Raw genomic sequence first — 22,103 nt, 5'->3', positions numbered from 1 at the left:
TTTCTGAATGGGACAACTTTTTTGGGAAACATGGTAATAGATTACAGTTCAAAAGATATAGGCTACCTGTTCCTGATAAGTAGTAGCACTATAACATGCAAATATTTACTTTGAGATTTTTACCTGAATGCTGACTATGAATAAACTGTGACTCTTTTTACAAAGCTACCAAACAGAGATAGCTTGATCCAGCATGGTCTTCCTTTATTTTTAATTTTAAATATGCACTTAAAGTATTTTTCCTCATTTGTTGGTGCTGACTACTTTCTGGGGTAACCAGTGCAGAGTAATAGAAGAAGAAAAAAGTGATAGGAAGAGAAAAAGGGATTTAGAGCTGTCCATAGAGGGTATTTTGAGAAGTGAATGGTCTAGAATATTCAAGGGGCCAGCCAGGTGGCTCATACCCAGGTGAGACCTGAGGTATGAGAAAGTTTAAGAAACCAGAGGACATCTATCAGGCAAATTGGAAAGAATACCAGGATAGATTACATTATTTTTTTTAGACACAAACTTCTTCCTGATAGTAGAATTTAAAAGAAGTAGGTCTTTTACAGGGAAAGTGAATATAATATTTTTAAAATACAACGAACAACATAAAACTTTTATAATAGCATTGGAACAAATTCAGAAACTTCTTTCACATAGCCTTTTATTGTATTACCAAGACAAAAATTGAGAGCATAGGATTAGAATGTAGCTGATTAAAAATGTTTCTTGTAGGGAACAAATTTAGAGACTCCCATGTATAGAGCTCAACAGTAATGTAAGTGGTAATGAACATAGTTATAGAGAAATGGATAGAAAATCCCTTAGATTCTTTTTCCTGAATAGCACTGGCTTTTAACAGGAGCTGGATATTAAACAGTAAAAGTTCATTTTTCTGGGGTAATTTTGGAGCACTGGTGTTCCTAGGCGCCTGCTGTGGTTTGAATGTATCTCCTAAAGTTTATTTTTAGAAACTTAATTCCCCAGTGCAATAGTGTTAAGAGGTGGGACCTTCATGAGGTGATTAGATCATAAAAGCTCTGCCCTCATGAGTGGATTTATGCCATTATCTCTAGGCGGGTTAGTTATCAAGGGAGTGGGCTCCTGATCGAAGGGATGCATTTGGCCCCCTTTCTGTCTCATGCACTACTTCTTGCCCTTCTATCTTCTGCCATGGGATGACACAGCATGAAGGCCCTCACCAGATGCTGGTGCCACACTCTTAAACTTACCATCTTCTAGAATTGTGAGCCAAATACATTTATGTTCACTATAAATTACCCAGTCTGTGGTATCCTGTTTTAGCATAGAAAAAGGACTAAGAGAGTATGTATCGAAGAATATCCATTTATTTTGTAAACCAAATGACCAGATAGAGTACATTCTACTGAGAAGTCTTCATTCTGACCTGGATGAATCAATCTCTGCAAAACAATATTCACAGAGGTGTTCCTTCCTTCTTAAGAAACAGCTTTCAATTGACTTGTAGGAATATTTAATTTGTCCCAAAATATTATGCCAATGAATATAATTTATGCTATTTTAGGCTGTAAAACAATAGGGTATTAAACTCTAGAAAATATTCTTGTATTTATTTATTTATGAGACAGGTTCTCATTCTGTCACCCAAGCTAGAGTGCAGTGGCATGTTCTCAGCTCACTGCAACCTCTGCCTCCTGGGTTGAAGTGATTCCTGTGCCTCAGCCTCTCAAGTAGCTGGGATTACAGGTGTGCATCACAATGCCCAGCTCTTTTTTTTTTTTTTTTTTTTTTTATTATACAGTAGAGACAGGGTTTCACAATGTTGACCAGGCTGTTCTGGAACTCCTGACCTCAAATGATTAACCCATTTCAGCCTCCCAATGTGCTGGGATTACAGGCATGAGCCACCATGCTTGGTCTTAGAGAATTTAGAGACAGATTCTCCCTCTGTCACCCAGGTTGGAGTGAAGTGGTGCTATCTCAGCTCACTGCAACTTCTGCTTCCCAGGATCAAGCGATCCTCCCACCTGTTTCCTGAGTAGCTGGGACTACAGGAACATGCCACCATACCGGGCTAAGTTTTGTATTTTTGTAGAGAAGGGGTTTTGCCTGTTGCCAAGGCCGGTCTTAAACTCCTGCACTCAAACGATCGGCTTGCCTGGGCCTCCCAAAGTGCTGAGGTATGAGCCACCAAACCCAGGCTTGTAGTATATTTATTTGACTTGTGTGACTCACATTACCAAACTTGTATGTGACATACAAATATTTAAGAAGTTACTAATTTGGAATTTGGGATAATTTTTAAAAAGTTAAGGCAAACTGTTATCTAAAATGGTATGATCTAATAATATTAAAAGTGATGAGTTCTTTAAATATTAAGAAAATAAATGTCAATTACCTCAAAAGTTTATATACCTACATTTCATACCAATATTCGACATACCTTCCCCTTACTTTCTCCTTGAAAGTAAACCATGTAAAAATGAAAAGTGAATGGCTGATATAAAAATTACACATTTGCCTTATCTTTTCATTAAACAGGTTCTCAGTAGACATTAGCAAGCAACATCTTGGATGAAGGTATTTTCTTAAACTAAAATGTGAATACTTTGAAAAACAAAATCGATGTTTTGAAAAAATATGCAAGTCAGGATTTTTACTTTTTCTTGTAGGTATCTTCATAATTAACTAAAATTTCTCTTACCAGTACTTTAGCACTATCATAGAAAACCTGTCTAAATTCTTAGAATAGCTTCCCAGCCAATCTCTTTGACTTCACTCTCCATCCCAATGTAATTTATTGCTCACACATTTTTCTTAGAATATTACTTCAAAATTTTTCTTGTTTTGCAGCTTTATTGAAAAATGATTGAAGTACAATAAGCTACACATATTTCAAATGTGCAATTTGATGAGTTATAACATATGTGTACACCAACTAAACCATCATCACAGTAAAGATATCAACCTATCCATTACCCTCCAAAGATTCCTCATGCCCTTTTGTCATCACTCTTTTCTACCCTCTGCTGTCCTTGCACCTTCGACCTGTCACTCCTACCTTCCAGGCAACCGCTGATTTACTTCCTGTCTTCTATCACTATAGATTAGTTTATATTCTCTAGATCTTGTAAAAAATGGAATCATATGGTATGTACTTTTTTTGGGTCCATATTCTTTCACTCAGCATAATTATTATGAGATTAATTTATGTCATTGTTTGTATCAATAGGTCATTCCTTTTTATGGGTGAATAGTATTCTATAGCATGGATATGCCATCATTTGTTTATTCAGTCACCTGTTGATGAACATGTGCGTTGTTTCCAATTTTTGGCTAATACAAATAAAGCTTCGATCAACATTCATGAACATATATTTTCTTCCTTTCCTCTATTTTATTTTGTTCCCACTCCACCTCTAAACTAAGTGGATACAGTTAAAAAAATCACTTTGACCAGTAATTTATTCTGTTGTTGGAATTAATGAACTGATGGAAATGGACTGTTTAATTGGTATTGAGTAGACTTATAGGGACAAAAAGACTAAGCTGCTGAGCTTCAATGGCCAACTTTGTGAATTTCTTGAGCAATGTTCTTATTTGCAAACATAGAAAATTTATTTTCTGCCCCTTTTCACAGAACCTATCCATATCTTTCTTTTTAATAAATCTTTTACATGATTAGTATCCACTGACCTCTGTGATGGTTTATTTTGTGTGACGACTTGACTGGCCTAAGGGATAGCTGGTAAAATGTTATTCTTGGGTGTGTCTGTAAGGAGGTTTCTGGAAGAGATTAGCATTTGAGCTGGTAGACTGAAAAAAGAAGACCATCCTCATCAATGCAGAGGGCATCATACAATCCCTTTTTGTTCAAATAGAACAAAAAGTTTGAGGAAGAGCTAATTTGCTCTTTGCTTGAGCTGGAACATCCATCTTCTTCCCTCAGATGTTGGCACTCCTGATTCTAGGGCCTTTGGGCTCTAACTGGGACTTTTACCATTAGCTCCCCTGCTTCTCAAGGCTTCAGGCTCGAATTGGAACTACACTATCTGCTTTTTTGGGCCTCCAGTTTGCAGACATCACATCATGGGACTTCTCAGTCTCTACAATTGTGTGAACCAATCTCTCATAACTAATCTCTTTCTATGTATCTCTAAATATTCTATTGGCTCTATTTATCTTGAAAATGGTGACTAATACAACCTTACATCAGGAAAAGCTTTAACATGCAAAGTGTTGTTGTTGTTGTTGTTTAACTTAAAGAAATATGTTGGCCAGGCATGGTGGCTCACACCTATAATCCCAACAATTTGGGAGGCTGAGGCGGGAGGATTGCTTGAGCCCAGGAACTCAAGACCAGCCTGGGCAACATGGTGAAACTCTGTCATTGTCATGACCAAAACCAAAAAACAAAAAACCCCCCAAATTAGCTACGCATTATGCATACCTGCAGTCCCAGATACTCAGGACTGAGGTAGAGGAATCACTTGAGCCCAGGAGGCAGAGGCTGCAGTAAGCCAATATCACAACACTGCACTCCAGCCTGAGTGCCAGAGGGCCAGACCTCGTTTTTTTTTTTTTTTTTTTTTTTAAAGCAATATATTGTTTGGGTTTTTAAATTTCATAATCCTTCTAGCCAACTATATTATTTTTACATATTTGTGAATCTGGGTTTTTTTGTGGATAACAAAGAACACAGAATTTCTAACATTGATTTTGCTAATGCATATTTAATAAATATCTTCAATCTCTTAAGTAATGTTGAACTTCAACCTTTGCTCATATTTCACAGGGGAATAATGCTTTCATGTGTTATGCCAACTTAAATAATGCCTAGCAAGATAGTTGAGCACATGTCTTTCAACTAACAGCAATTGCTTTTGGGGCTTTTAAGATAGTTTTTGAATTCAAGGACTGTGTAATTAATAATTATAAAACCTATAAAATTTACATGTGAAGTGAATTTAATTCTAAATTGCACTTGTGATTCTACAAAATTTGAATTGCCAAGAAGAAAAAATCAAGCCAACTGGCAAAACAATCTATTTCAACATATTTTTAAAATGTGATGTTTAATATTGTGCAAATATAAATGGATAGAGGAGATAGACATGGATTCAGTCTATAGATTTATCCTGTCCTTCTAGTCACAGTTTAACTCTTTCCTCCTGAGGCTTTGTCTGAGCCTCTTCCTTTATTCTGTACCACAACTCTCTACTTATTACTTTCATAGCATTTTTTCAATTTACAATTACATATTTGTAAATAATTCGTTGCTTTTTTTATTAGATAAAACTTCACCCTTGGGCTTGGGAGGTGAAATAGGCAAGGTTTGCCAATTAATTCAATTAACTAGTATCTAGAGTAGATGGGGCCAAATTAGACATATGCAGAAGAAAGAGCCTTTGGGATCAAAGGGTGGATGAGATCAGGGCTCTTGACACAGCTGAGGTCCTTGACATTGTAGATATTGCTGAATACTTGGAAGAAGGAATGCACAAGTAGTACACTAGCCTGTTCTTTTCTCTTGTTTTCCCCTCTTTTTTGAAGGCATTTGGAAATAGAATAAATTTGATACCAAAGTTAATATGCTACTTTACCCTTTTTCTTAGTTAGGACTGCAACATCATGCCTTTAACTGCAAAACAGCTGAATTCCTTGTGTCTGAGAAAACACCATTATGTGAAATAGTTCAGCTTTAGGTATAGGCATAGATAGTAAGGCATGGGTAGGCAGCACTGATTGCCTTTCCCAAATTGTTCCTTTTTATACTTTAAATGAATCACAAGCCAAAGAGGAACTTGGATTCTGATCTGTCCAAAGGCTTCTGAAGTAACCTCACACTCGCACCTCATATGTTTTCATATTGGCTCTGAACTGGAATACTATCTGGGTTGCAGATTTCGGGGACTCAGACAATGGATTTAATCATTGAGAGCTATTGGAATTTTATTAATGAAGAGAGAGAGAAATAGGGAGAGAAAATATCATATTCTTGTGTTGTGATAGAAAAAAAGTCTCAAAGAGTTTTACAAACCATAGAGTTGAGATGGAAATTTGAAAGATCTGTGCTGAAAATATTGTCTACAGGAGTCAAGTTTATTCAGAGACCGTGGAGGAGTCAAGTTTACTTAGAGACAGTGGAGACAATGGTGCAGTTATGAAGAAATGGCTTTAGGTCTTGCATCAAGAGAAAGTGGAAGATGACGGAAGAAAAGTACATTGATTGTAAAACAATGAAGAAGAGAGGGACCATCTCATATGGATTGTGACATTAGAGGTCAAGGTAGTCACAGATGAAACGAAAAAGAACACCTATGCATATAAAAATGTTCTTAACTTTAGAACTAAGCAGGGAGTTCTTATTGTCTTTATATCAGTGAGTCTGGACTAGAGCTCAACAAGATTTAACTAGAAAGGATGTAAGATTCTAGAGCATAAACTAGGAGGACTCCCCCCTGAGGGGGACCAGATACGAGAAACTATTGAAAGGAACTCTTAAAAGCTATACGGAGGGAGTCAATAATCAGAAAAAGTGGGAGAGCTTGCCCTTGATAACTGGGACAGCCTGTAGAGGTTATACAAGAGTTGGAATATTTGATATTGGAATCCTGGGAAAGTCAGCATAGATGACTTCAGTCATTAATAAGGGAGTGTTAAAGTGTTGTGGTTAGTACAGGAGGAGAGGCCGGATTCTCTCATAACATAGGGGAAAGTGATTGGGAAACTTATGATGATAGGACTCTTGGAAAAATATGCAATGATAAGTATTTAATGGGAGTCAGACAGCATTCCAAAACATTGAGTTCAGACATGGATTAGGAATGAGACTGATGGATGGTTTACTTCCATGAGGGAATTAGCCTGTTCAGGGAAGAGGAAGATTGGCAGGATTTGTTGTGGTAGATATGGAACCCATTCATCTCATCTCACTTTCTATAAGTAATTGAAAAAGGCAGAATCTGGAGGTAGACATTGGGAAAAAAACAACAACTCCTTGGCCAGAAAGCAAAAATTACAGAGAAGAATGGAAATAAGGCATTGTAACACAGCAAACAATAATAGTTCTACATAAACCAAGAAAAAAAAATGCCCAACAGCTGGTTTAAAAATTCTTGAAGTATATGAGTTTTTTTTCTCAAAGTTTAAAAGTCAGCTAGGTGTGCCTGAACTGACTTTGAGAACAACTGAAGAAAAAGGGACACGAGGGAATTAAGAGAATTGGCAGAATGTAATTAAAGGCAATGCAGCCGCTGAAAGTGTGTGTGGTATTCAGGGGATGGAAGATTTGAAACTGGCAAGATGATCTTGCCATCTTCACTGGATCCTAGAAGCCCAGGCTATGGGAGCAAAGATAGTCACATTGTTGGTTCAGAAATATGTTGGATGTTTGTGATAGTTACCTGTAGCTGACATAAACAAGTGATCACAAATCGGTGGCTTAAAACAACAGAAATGTATTCTTCCCAATTCTGGAGGCTACAGCTTAGCTTAATAACATCTGCAAAAACTTGTTCTCCAAATAAGGTAACATTCAGCAGTTCCTACATTAAGAAGTAGATATAACTTTTGGGGAGCCACCATTCAGTTCACTGCGGGCATGATTAGAGTTATGCCTCCTCAATCTCAGTGGTAGGCTTTTCTTCTTGTCACTGCTTCTTCTAGTGCAGTAAGGACATCTGATCAGAATCTGTATTCTAGAAGTAGATTCAGCTATTCTTCAATCTTTTTGTTTTGATTTCTCTATCCTTGATCCTTCATGAATCAGGTCAGCTTTTTTCCCACCCTAAAGTGGCCATCTTGGATTTGGAGGAAGAGAGTAGGCAGCCTCTGCTGGGAGACCATTCTGCATGGGTCTCTCATTTGTTTGAACATTTTGTGAGAAGAGCACTGATTTCAAGGATTTTGTATTTTGGAAAGCCTTAGAACAGATAGTGCCTCCCTCTGGAGCAGAGGAAATGTTTATTTGTTGTTTGGTGTAATAAAGATGTCTTCTTCTAGGACAAAGTTTGGGCAGGTTTGCTTGCAGTTGTTATGAAAGATTGATTGGGGTCCTCTAAGCTTGCATTTCCTCAGCTGCAACACAGCCCACTGTGTGAGTAGCATCCACCTGGCTGATTATATTGCCCATAGGACTTGTGGACAGGGGGAACCATGAAGCTCATGCTGTTTGGTATGCAGTGAAATAGTAAATTTGTGGACACAAGAGCCTTGTATCTTCTGCCAGAATCCATGAAGCTGTAGCAGACAAACTTCTTAGCTTGCAGCTAGGGTAGAACCTCAGATAATTACGTTACAGTCTCTTTTAGGCCTCCTAGCGTAAGCTGCATTCACTAACTTGGTTTTTATCAGAGAAGCCAGGTATTGAGTGCTTATTCAACGATTAAAATAGTCAGTTCTGGTTCTCATTTGACTATCACTGCTATGTGTGTGCTTTTTCTATCAGAACTCCAGGGGAAGAAGGGATTAGTGGCAGGGTTTTGAATAGGACATCTGCCATAGCAGCGCGATTAGAGTTAGGAGAGTGGGCAAAAAATTTACTGAGCAGCTTTAAGGCTGAATAGGGAATCTGTGCAACATAAATAAAAGTGTGAGTATGTGAAGACATATGCACCACTGGGTTTATTGCAATATGGTTATAATAGTGAAAATCTGGAATCGGCATGAATGTAGATCAACAGGGTTGAATAAAATATAGTACATTCATGCCATGGAATATTATGCAACTATTAAAAAAAGAGGAAAATATGTGTATTTGGTCTCAGAAGATATCCTCAACACATTGTGAAATAAAAAAGAAAAGTTAAAATATAATAAACATGGCCTGTTCCTCTTAAAACCAACTCTATATTTCTATTTATATACACAAAACAAGAACTTCAGGAAGATGTAGGCTAAATTGTTATAGTTAGCATTTGTTACTTTTCTATTAAAATAGAAAAGTATAGGAGAAAAGAGTTAATAGGTTTTGTGTGAGTGGGGGCTGTTATTTAGAGAGCCTGGGCATGGAAGGAAGGAAACAGGGACATATATTGAGGGAATTTCAGAGTTCAGGGAAGTTGGTGATTTTATTTTTTTGAAGATGGGAGAGAGTGTATTTATGGGGAAGCAGCCACTAGAAGAGAAACACATCTTTCCATCTGTCCTTATCTTTTTACTCACATTTCATCTCATCCCTCTTTGCATTCATCCTTTCTTCCTCCCTTCTTCCCATGTCAATTAAGGAGGATGAAAGGTGTAGGGTACACAGCGTTAAAAAAAAAATCAATTCTCTGCTTTTGTGGAGTTGCATTTTAGGGAGAGACAGGAAATGAGCAAGTTACCAAGAAATAACATAATGGCAGGCAGTGCCTAGGGTTGTGAAATGACAATGAAGCAGGGTGAGGAGCCGATTATGATAGTGGGGGTCATGTGGGGAGACCTGAGAAAGTCTCAGGGTGACTGAGAAAGGCCTCTCTGAGGCCTTTCTGAGGAGCTAAGATTTCATCAGAGGCTGAATGACATGATTTTGTAAAATTTGCAAATTTGATGGGGAGTTCCTGGCAGAGGGTCCAGCAAGTGCAAAGTCTGAGAACAAGCTTGTCATGGAATGATGGTGGAGATACGTTGCAGAGGTAGGCAGGCTCTACTTTTAAAGTGGGTAGGTTGGGGGCAACCTAGGTTGTGCTGTGGAGCTCTTTCCCTTGGGATGGCATGAAGTGAGGAGGGAAAACTTTGCTTTTTAACAGAGTGTAGTCAGCACTGCTTACTCATTCCATGGCAGTCTTTTGTTAACAGGTGATCAAATTCTGGAAAGGGGTTAAAAGTGCATCCTATTTCCACAGCACATTCTCTCTACATGATGACAAAGATTCTTTCCTGGGCCAAATTTTAGTTAGGCCCCTGAACCTTCTCCTAGACCTATCTGTGTGCTTCTGGTAAAATCTTCTTTTAGCAAAGAACCCTGCTAAGTCAGTTTGGTAAGAACACTCCCCTCCCCTCTAGGCATCTAATTGGGTTCTTCATCCTCCACCATCGCTCAGGTGATCATCCCCCAGTTCCAATCACCCTGGACTGGTCTTCAGCAAGAATCCTGCTAGACTGGTTTAGCCAGAATTCCCCTAACCCCTGATGTTTCTTTGTAGTAATTTTCCATCCACTGACCCTCATGCTGTTCCTTAGCTATAAATACCCACTTGTACAGGCTGCATTCTGAGTTGAGTCCAATCTCTCTCCCAGCTGCAAGACTCCATTGTAGTGGTCCCTGAACCTATCATGCTGGTCCTGAATAAAGTCTCCCTTACCATGCTTCAAGAAGTATTACTGAATAATTTTTTCTTTAACAGTGGTTAAACATTCTTCCTTGGCAACTTTTGTTTTTCTTTTGCTCCATGTGTCTTGAAAGCAAACTGTATAAATAATATTGTGTCAATTTTGGTCATCTGATCAGAATTGTCTTTTTTTCCCCCTAGTGTAATTGATATGAAAAGCATGTACTGTAATTTAAATGCAAATATCTCCTTGGGTCCAGATACATCTCCCAAAGTTTGAAAGTGGAAATTGCTTCCCAAACAAAGCCAAAAGTGTATTCAGGATTAGTGTGCACATGTGGAGCTTATACAACTGTATCAGCATCATTGCTTTCAGCTTCATTAAAAATGGATTAATATTCCAGGGTGTTTGAGATTAGTTTCTATCAAAAGTCTGCATGGTTCACAATGTTATGCACTCACCTTTGAAAAATCTTATTCTTTCTTTCTTTCTAAAAAATTGGGATTTCTAGGTGGTTCTCACTAGAACACTGCCTTAGGATGCATAGGGCATTCCACAGGGTTCCTTGTAAACAGGGGTTCTTGTTGAAAGGTGGGGTGCTTCACAGTGTGTCTGGTAGTTAGGAATGATACATAGCTTGAGGTCTTCATGATACAATCCTTACATTCGAATATTGAGAGAACAAAGAATCATCTCGCCCAATGAAGCCTGTGGGAATGTTACAGATCTTCCAAGTACCTGGCTGTCGGGATTTTTTTTTCTGAGGTGCTGGTGCTGTTGATAGGTATCTTTGAGAAGTATCTACTGTTATCTTTAACATTTTCTAAACCATTCTTATTTCTAATGTTCTTGTAACAAAGTACCTAACTTATGATGAGACATTACTTTAACATGGGCTCTGGTTTTCATGCAATGCTTTTCCAGATGAACAATCCCAAGTGCATTATCAATACAATGCTGTTTGGACGTATAACATTGCAGATGCTGCCGCTGAAGAGAACATTTGCAATCATCCTGCTTTTTGAGTAAAATTATATAAGGCAAATTATTGATGTATTTTCTTTTCTTTCTTCTTCAAATGCAATCACACTCTTTTTACTACCTGATACCACCTGCGTTATAGCTCCAGGTGGGAAGAGTTAAATTCCATTTGAAGTAAGCCTACAAAGCTCCATATTATCACACAAAGAAAGGCCTCAGCTGCATAGCAACCTAAGCATAGGGTCTCTATGATCTATGACACCTGGGGGTGCTCTAGGCATGCGCAGTGTTTGCTAGAGTAATAACGTTTTGTAGAGTCTGGAGCGAACCCAGCCAAGAAGCTACAGTTTCCTTTCAACAATCCAGAATTCTATGACTTTTACACTGAAGCAAAATAGAGACCAGAGAACCCACAAAATAGGAAAACTGAGTCCAGCTCAGTAAACCCAGAGGCAGCATCTTGAAGTATCAGGAGGTGCTGCAGATGTTTCATAGATCCCTGCAGCAGAAAATATGGGACTATAGAACCACTCTGAACTTAAAATGTCGACTTTGAACAGATGCACGTTCAGAGACAATGTTTATATATAAATTCTTATAAAGACAAGAATTCTTATTCATAATAATTGCTGAAATATCTGTATATAAAGAACTGCATTGCAAATCATATCGTAGCCCAAAGGAACAACAGTATCCGTGGGAAATGCAGAATTCGAATGGTAAAGGAAGTGAAACTCTGGACAAGAATGAAGCAGGAACACTTTCCTCAGGTATCTGGCTAAGAGTTGTACAAATTCCTGTTGTGTGGTTTGTTATATGTGTAAATGTGCTAAAGTTAACTCTTTAGTACATTACTGTATTGTATTCTTCCATAGTGTGTGCTTAGACATTTTCAAAGTACCCCTTTGCTGTCTTCATAAAGTGTCAAGTTAATGAATCTTTTTTAGGTGTGTAAAGAATCTGACACTTTACACACCTAAAAGTGGATTGGGTGGATTCAGCTTCAGATGCTCAGAGTGGGTGTATATCTCTTGGTTAATTAGCTGAAAGTGAGTTCATTGAAATTAATTACTCAGAAATTGGTTTGTCAGGAGACATTTCACCAAATGATTAATTGGCAAGGAAGGAATGCCAAAGATTGTATAAAAGAGGGTGGTTTCCTTTAAATCTGTTTTCAATCCGGTCTATTGTCCATCTCTTAGCTCACATATTGTAAGCTACCTTAATAAAATTAATGCTTTGTATATGTTTCAGCAACTTAAAATTGCTCACTTGTCTGATATGCCAATAATGCACATAACTGCTATTTCATAGGTCCCCATAGCTCCTGGTGTGGGTGTCCAGGTGGAGGTGATATCACTGGATCAGGGAAGCTGAGCAGAGAAAGCTCGTCAGGGAGATTCAGGAGTTTCATTCATAATGTGATGAATTTGGGTTTGGACAGAATGATGAAATTTATTTTGTCTTTTTGCCATGTAGGGTCTTTTAATTTTATTTTGTGTTGAGGAAACACACAGGTGTAATTTTTACAATCTTTTATAATTTGATATACCATGCCTTCTGCATAGATGGGAAGGAAATTACATTTTTCTCTTTTTTGGAACTCTTGGAATTTATCATTTTTATTTTCACTTTCTTTTTTCTCACATGAAGATGTATAAATCTTAAGAAGAAGTAACCCAAATGTATACAACATTGCATTGTTATCTCCCTGATTTTCTCTGAAATGTTGGTGTTTATTCTCATTTCTTTCTATTTGTATTTAACGAATTTATGTGAAAGTGCTAGGTAAGGTAAAGTACTATACAAATGTAGCCTATAATTACCTTAGATGTTCCTCAAATTTAACGATTACCAGCCAATCAGATAGTAACAAGCATTTACTGAATTCTTTCAAAGTTCAAAACATTTTATTAGATATTTGGGGCTACATATAAAGGAATAGACATAGCCCAAGACCTCAAAAAACTCTTTACTCTTTAGAATTGAGAAGTACGATACACAAACTTGTAATCAAAACATTTTTGTTTTTTGGTCTAGTGAGACTTGAGATAATTTAAGCCCTGAGTTATGGTCACCAGGTAAGTCATTTACTTGGAACTCTATAATAGAGTTTGGGGAGCACTCTTTCTCCTTTTAACATTCAGAGAGAAACATTCAGTTGCAAAACAACAGCTGAAGGCACTGAAGTTGGATGCCTGTGGGACAGTTTGGCTGGATTGGAATTAAAATCCTGTTAGACCCCAAGGATGATAATGGTAACCCAACTGAAGTTGCAATACAGACACTGTTCTTTACATCCTATTTGCAGACAAATTTTGCTCAGAGCCACCAAATACAGATATTAGAATAATTAAATACCTATTGCTAAAAATAAAGAGCCTAAAGACCATATTAAATTTGCTATCTGTCCAAGTGATTTCAGAGCCTCTAAAATCTCATAACAACACAATACAATGGCCACTATTACTCTTATAAAAAAAGTCACATGCTCTGTGATCACTTTGGAGGATCTTTAGTGGACCTCAAGCAAGCACTTTCTAATAAGTTATCTATTTATTTGAGTTGAGCATCCACTATGTGTCAGATGCCGTGCTAGGTAGTGGGTTTTTAGGATGAATATAAGGCATTCCTGCTGCTGAAATGTTATGGTGTTTGAGGGACAATTGCTAATGAAAATAAGTCAATGCAAGTTAAGCAGTGCCATCTCAGGGACACGGATGCAAGGATATGGGACCATGGAAACTGGGAAAACTGCCTGGGAGACTTGGGAAGTCAGCGAGGAAATAATTTTAAATACATGAAGTTCTAATAATTTACTTAACTATTTTCTTTTGTTTCCACATTGGATTGTTTCTTAGGTCTGATATGAATATTTCAATGAACATATTTATGCATATACCTTTTATGTGTACTTTAGATAATCTATAGAAGTAAAATGACCAGATTAAAAGGTAATGAAAAAAAATAAGCATCTTGCACACATTTCCAAATTCCTTTTCAAAAGGGCTCTATCAAGTACCACTCCCACCCGGTTATGTAGGAGAATAAACATTTTGATAAATTCTCACCAACTTTGGGTAGTATAAATTTCAAGCTTTGCCAATTTAATAGGCAAAACTTTTAGTTCAATATTATTTTTAAAGTGTTTCTTTAAAGTATGGGTTCAGAAGTATTTTCAGTATCTTTATTAAAGTCTTGTTTTCATATAAAAAGTTCACCCATTTTATTTGTACAGATTAGAAAATGTACAATGAAAATGTATACAGTCATATAACAACCAACACAGACTTGAAACACTTCTGTTACTCCCAGAAGTTTCTTTGTGTCCTTTTGCAGACAGCCTGCCCTCTGTTCCCGGTCCCAGGCAACTACTGGCCTCTTTTCTGTCACTGTAATTTTGTCATTTCTAAAATTTCTTATAAATGGGATCATATTGTATATAGTCTTATGTGCCTGCTTCTTTTACTTACCATAGTATTTTTGAGCCAATGTTGTTTTATTGTGTATTTTTAAAAATTATTTTTGGAGTTAAATACTTCTTCATTTACTTTTCAATCAGTTGTTTGGAGAAGTAATATTTAGTATTAAAGAAGAATCAAGAGTTTCCCAAGTGAAATTGGGGGAGAGAATTAAAGGTTGTAAAAACTATATCATGTAAAAGCAAGCCTCATAAAAGGCTTGACAAATCCAGGGAATGGTAAAAAGTTCAGTCTCCAGGAATTTAGAGGACGTTTCATGGGAGGATTGGAAGAGGAGGTTACACTAATGGGGATAGATTGTAAAGGGCCTTAAGATGATGCCCCGTTTTCCCCTGTAGGCAGTTGCGATTTCACAGAAAGGAGGTCACTGACTTTTCCCCTTGGTTTGAATATCATTCTAGTGGCAATAAAGGTAGAAATGAATAGGGAGAAACTTGAATCATGCAGAACAAATTGGAGGTTATGCAGAAGATACCTTATTTAAGGGACATTTAGGAAATGGAATCAGCAATTTGGAAATCAAGTGAATGTATAAGGATAGGAAGAGAGAAATTAGCAATAATATTGAATTATCTAGCTTGGCAGACTGGTTGTATAATTTATTAGTTGTATCAAAAATATTGGATGCCGGCACATGTAGGAGAAAAGATAACTAGTTCTAGGTACATGTTGAGTTTGCAGAGTCTGCAGTAGTTGCACTCTGAATTTTGAGTCTAAGGCTAGGACTATAATTGTGGGCTAGAGATAGAAATTTGAGAATCACTGGTTATTAGCAGGAAAATACATAAAATCATGACGCCTGAGAAGGGTGAAAATGGAAGGCAACAGAGGATAGAATCTTGGGCAACTTCATCACTGAAGAGCTTTACTGATTTAGTGTGACCTATTACTTGCTGGGAGGTCCTGATTTTGTGTTCCAAGACAACCCCCACCACATTACCCAAGGATAAATATGGAACAGTTTAAGCTCATCTAGATAGTTTCATTCTCCTTGTCAGTGACTGTATTAGGGTAGGGCATTTGGCCCAGCTCTGGCCAATGACACATGGAAGGAAAAGATCTTTTTCTGCTAGATACTGCTCTGTGTGGACTTGATGACTAGAACAGTAGCAGACATCTTGTGATCATGAGGGGAGAGCAGAGACATGGCTGACAAGCAAAAGTGTCAAGTGGAAAGATGAGAAGAACCTGTGTGTTTTATGATATTACTTGCATCAACCAATTCTAGAGCTATCCAACCTAGGTCTTGTTATGTGAGACAATTGATTTTCCTTTTTATTAAGCCAGCTGAGTTGGAATTTATATTATATGAAGTTGAAAGTTGATTTTCCTTTTTATTTAAGCAAGTGAGTTGGGATTTATATGATATGAAGTAGAAAACATCCCAAATTATACATCATTCTAGGTGATTATATAAGTATCATGTCTGTAAACATCTATATTACTAATGCACAGTGCTCAAAACATATGGAAATGTCTTGCAAATAAGATTATATTGTGAAACATCAGGGCCAGGGATAAATTAAGGCGTATTATTGACATCTTTAATTTACTAAAATTACATATAAAAGTTATGTTATAACTGAATTTTAACTTTAATGATACCATTGACATGTATGAAATTAATTGCAATTCTTAATAGAAGAGATGATTCCTGTGAATAGATTTTTATTATTAAGGAAAAGGAATGAGACCATTCACTGATGTATCATTATAATTCTTATTTCATTCCTCTAATGAGGTACTCTCAAGAATAGGGGGGTGAGTATCATTGCTTAAATCAAAAGTACTACACTATAGGCACTTCATTCCTGTTAGGTGAAATCAGAATCTTTGGATGAGCAGATAGCATCATTCTTCTTGAGGAAGACTCTAGATTGTGCACCCAGGACCTTCCTAAACAAGTTTCCTAGGTGATATGAAATAAAGAATGAGGCGCAGTGAAGAAGATTCTATTAACAGCAGCTGTGACCTAAAATTAAGTGAGCAAAACAGTTCTGTAAATCCTTGTTGAATAGACTAAAAGAGGTACACTTGATAATTCTATAAATATGGCTGCTGCTACAAAGACTGAGCTTTCTCAGTAAGCACAAAAGTTTCTGTAGATATGAGCACCTGTCAATATGTCTATGTCAGTGTATTTTATCAAGCACTTTCCTACTTTGTAGAAATCAAATCAGAGAGATATTAGGACATCAAAGCAGCTCACCACTCCAGATGGTTGATAAAGTCTGAATGCAGTCCTTTTCACCCTGTAGTGCCATTTCCTGAAACTAGCCCTAACTTAACAGCTGTACATGATCAAAACAACAGAAGGGAATACTTGACATATTTATAAACAAAATATTTCTGAATGCCTAGAGGCACAAGTGAGCATCTGAAAATTAGTATGATATCAGACACCAGGACAAGAGTGATTACAAGGCATTATATTTAACATTCTTATTCTTATATGCACAGAATGTCTTGTAACTTACAGTAATTTTTAACCAATGATATGCTCCAAAGGCAATGAGTTTGCTTACATTATCAGCAGAGGTGAGATGCCAATTTTTGACCATGTATACACTCTCTGGACCGATCTTACTAATTGCTACAGTTTAGATATGTGACCCTTCTAACTTCATGTTGAAATTCAATCCACAATGTTGGAGGTGGGGCTTAATTGGAGGTGTTTAGATAAGGGGGCTTGGTGCCATCCTCATAATAATGAGTGAATTCTTACTCCATTAGTTCTCCTGAGAATTCTCCCTCTATTTGCCTCCCAGAGCTGGTTGTTTTAAGAAGCCTGGCACCTCCATTCTCCCATTCTCTCTCTCTCTCTCTCTCTCTCTTTCTCTTTCTCATCTCGCCATATTGCCCATGCTGGTCTTGCACTATCTAGCTCCAGTGATCCTCCCACCTTAGTCTCCCAAAGTGTTAAGATTACAGGCATGAGCCACTGTGCCCAGCCTCAAGTAACTGAAAATTTCATGATATAGACTTGTAAGAGCACTAAGAACCTGAAAAAAAAGGCATATTTATGTTGTTTGAGGTGGAAAATATACTTTTGAGAAATGATAAAAATAACAGTGAAACTTCCCATTTAAAAAATTTTCCCCCATATTATTATCTCTTGGTAATTCAGCTTTTTTTTTTTTTTTTTTTTTTTTTTTTTTTTTTTTTTTTTTTTTTTTAAGAGGCAGTGCCTTGCTCTGTCACCCAGGCTGGAGTACAGTGGTGCTCGCTGCAGCCTCTTAAGTCCTGGGCTCAAGTAATTCTCCAGCCTCAGGCTTCTGAGTAGCTGCAACTATAGGCACATGTGCCACCAAGTCTAGCTAATTTTTGTATTTTTGGCAGAGACAGGGTCTGGCTATATTGCCCAGGCTAGTCTTGAACTGATGGTCTGAAGCAATCCTCCTGTGTCAGCCTCCCATAGTGCTATGATTACAAGTATAAACCACCATATCCTGGCCTAATTCAGCATTTTAAAAGGACTTTGTTGATAATGTCTCATGATGATTAAGTTTGCAGATGATATGGAGGGAGAATGGATAGAATATTGGAGAATGGCATTCAAAAGGGATTTCAATAAGTTTGGAGAATGACTTGATCAAAATAACAAGCTATTTAACATGATATTTGTAAAGTCCTAGATTTAGAAGTAATAGCTAACTATGCAAGGGTAGAATAGCATAAACAGCAGCATGTGTCACAAACAAAAAAGGAACATTAGTTAGCCATCCAGGATGAATGAACAGTATAATCTGGCTACCTAAAAAAATGGGGAAAGGATTCTCTGTATAATAAATCGTGTTGGGAAAACTGGCTAGCCATATGCAGAAAGCTGAAACTGGACTCCTTTCTGACAGCTTATACTAAAATTAACTCCAGATGGATTAAAGACTTAAACACAAGACCTAACACCGTAAAAACCCTAGAAGAAAATCTAGGCAAAACCAATCAGGACTAGGCATAGGCAAGGACTTCATGGCTAAAACACCAAAAGCATTGGCAACAAAAGCCAAAATAGACAAATGGGATCTAATCAAACTTAAGAGCTTCTGTACAGCAAAGGAAACAATCATTAGAGTGAACTGGCAACCAACAGAATGGGAAAAAATTTTTGCAGTCTACCCATCTGACAAAGGGCTAATATCCAGAATCTACAAAGAACTAAAACAGATTTACAAGAAAAAATTAAACCCATTCAAAAGTGGGCGAAGGATATGAACAGACACTTTATAAAAGAAAACATCGATGAGGCCAACAAACATATGAAAAAATGCTCATCATCACTGGTCATTAAAGAAATGCAAATCAAAATCACATTGAGATACAATCTCACTCTAGTTAGAATGGCAATCATTAAAAAATCTGGAGACAACAGATGCTGGAGAGGATGTGAAGAAATAGGAACACTTTTACACGGTTGGTGGGAGTGTAAATTAGTTCAACCATTGTGGAAGACAGTGTGGTGATTCCTCAAGGACCGAGAAATAGAAATACCATTTGACCCAGCAATTCCATTACTGGGTATATACCCAAAGAATTATAAATTGTTCTATCATAAAGACACATTTCATTGCGGCACGGTTTACAATAACAAAGACCTGGAACCAACCAAAATGCCCATCAGTGAGAGACTGGATAAAGAAAATGTGGCACATATACACCATGGAATACTACACAGCCATAAAAAACGATGAGTTTGTGTCCTTCATAGGGACATGGATGAATCTGGAAACCATCATTCTCAGCAAACTGACACAAGAACAGAAAACTAAACACCGTATGTTATCACTCATAGGTGGGTGTTGAACAATTAGAACACATGAACACAGGGAGGGGAGCATCACACACTGGGGTCAGTTTGGGGGGGTCCTAGGGGAGGGACAGTGGGAGTGGGGAGGGTGGTGAGGGATAATGAGGGGAGAAATACCAGATATAGGTGATAGGGGGCTGAAGGCAGTAAACCACCTTGCCATGTATGTACCTATGCAACAATCCTGCATGATCTGCACATGTACCCCAGAACCTAAATTACAATAAAAAAAAAAGTCATTGCAATCTGGAGTTACATTTTTACATGTTAGTTGTTTCTGCTTGACTATTTCTAGCTTATTGTATTCCTTTATGGTTGTCACATTTTAAAAGGGATACTGAGAGAAGCAACCAGCAGGCTGAAAGGACTCAAGCATGTCATGCAAAGTTAAGCTGAAATAATGGCTTTGGACACAAAACATTTAGTGGACATATTGGCTGTCTTCATTAATATCATTGGCTCACATATTGAAAATGCATGACACTTATTCTGCCAGGAAGAAGCTTATAAAAAAAGGGGTTTCAACTTAATGTAAAGGCAGATCTAATATTGAGCTGTGTGAAGATGCACCTTCACTCAACTGCTCTGAAAGGCAATAGATGTTCTTTGCTTTGGAGGGAGTTTAGAGGCTAGACAATCACTTAGTGGAGGTTCTGCAGAGGGACACCAAGCTCTGCAAGGGGGAGTTTAGCTAGAAATTCTAAATGAGACTCCCCACTACCCCTCCCAGCTTCTGGTAATCATCAGTCTACTCCCTCTCCCACCTCTCTGCCTCCTGTTACCACGGATAGCGTGTCATGTCCCAAATGGATCCCCACTTCATGTTGGCCCTGTGAGGCATGCGGCTCTCTTCTCACTGGGATCTGGAAGTAATAAATGACCTCTGTTGGCATTCAGGAAGATGGCTGAATAAGAACAGCTCTGGTCTGCAGCTCCCAGGGAGACCAACGCTGGGTGATTTCTGCATTTCCAACTGAGGTACCCACTTCATCTCATTGGGACTGGTTATACAGTGGGTACAGCCCACGGAGGGCAAGCAGAAGCAGGGTGGGGTATCACCTTACCTGGAAAGCACAAGGGGTGGGGAAACTCCCTCCCTTAAACAAGGAAGCCCTGAGGGACTGTGCCTTGAGAGATGGGGCTATCTAGCAAAGATACTATGCTTTTTCCATGGTTTTTGCAACCAGCAGACCAGGAGATTCCCTAGGGAGCCTACCCAACCAAAGCCCTGGGTTTCAAGCACAAAACTGGGTGGCCATTTGGGCAGACACCAAGTTAGCTGCAGGAGTTTTTTTCTGTACCTCACTGGCACCTGGAACCCCAGTGAGACAGAACCATTCACTCCCCTGGAAAGGGGGCTGAAGCCAGGGAGCCAAGTGGTCTTGCACAGCAGGTCCCACACCAACAAAGTCCAGCAAGCTAAGATCCACTGGCTTGAAATTCTTACTGCTAGCACTGCAATCTGAAATCAACCTGGGAGGCTGGAGTTTGGTCAGGGGAGGGCCATCTGCCATTACTGTGGCAGTGTTCCCCTCAAAGTGTAAACAAAGGCACCGGGAAATTTGGACTGAATGGAGTCCACTGCAGCAGCTGCAAAGCCCCTGTAGCCAGACTGCCTCTCTAGATTCCTCCTCTCTGGGCAGAACATCTCTGAAAGAAAGGCAGCAGTCCCAGTCAGGGGCTTATAGATAAAACTCCCATCTGCCTGGGACAGAGCACCTGGGGGAAGGGGTGGCTGTGGGTGCAGCTTCAGCAGACTTAAACATTCCGACCCGCTGGGTCTGAAGAGAGCAGCAGATCTCCCAGCTTAGCACTTGAGCTCTGCTCAGGAACAGCCTGCCTCCTCAAGTGGGTCCTTGACTCCTGTGCTTCCTGACTGGGAGACACCTCCTAGCAGTGGTTGACAGACACATCATACGGGAGAGCTCTGGCTGGCATCTGGTGGTTGCCCCTCTGGGACGAAGCTTCCAGAGGAAGGAGCAGGCAGCAATCCTTGCTGTTCTGCAGTGTCCACTGATAATATACAGGCAAACAGAGTCTGGACTGGACCTCCAACAAACTCCAGCAGACCTGCAGCAGAGAAGCCTGACTGTTAGAAGGAAAACTAACAAACAGAAAGCAAAAACATCAACATCAACAAGAAGGACGCCCATGCAAAAACCCCATCCAAAGATCATCAGCATCAAAGATCAAAGGTAGATAAATCCATGAAGATGAGGAAAAACCAGCACAAAAAGGCTGTAAATTCCAAAAATCAGAACGCCTCTTCTCCTCCAAAGGGTCACAACTCCTTGCCAGCCAGGGAACAAAATTGGATGGAGAATGAGTTTGATGAATTGACAGAAGTAGGCTTCAGAAGGTGGGTAGTAACAAACTCCTCCGAGCTAAAGGTGCATGTTCTAACCCAATACAAGGAAGCTAAGAGCCTTGATAAAAGGTTACAGGAAGTGCTAACTAGAATAACCAGAATAAAGAAGAGCATAAATGATCTGATGGAGCTGAAAAACACAGCATGAGAACTTCGTGAAGCATACACAGTTACCAATGGCTGAATCAGTAAGTGGGAGAAAGGATATCAGAGGTTGAAGATCAACTTAATGAAATAAAGTATGAAG

This window comes from Sapajus apella, unplaced genomic scaffold (genome assembly GCF_009761245.1).
Source record: "Sapajus apella isolate SASKATOON/1434 unplaced genomic scaffold, GSC_monkey_1.0 scaffold6, whole genome shotgun sequence".
Taxonomy (NCBI): domain Eukaryota; kingdom Metazoa; phylum Chordata; class Mammalia; order Primates; family Cebidae; genus Sapajus; species Sapajus apella.
Note: the sequence above shows the minus strand (reverse complement) of the source record.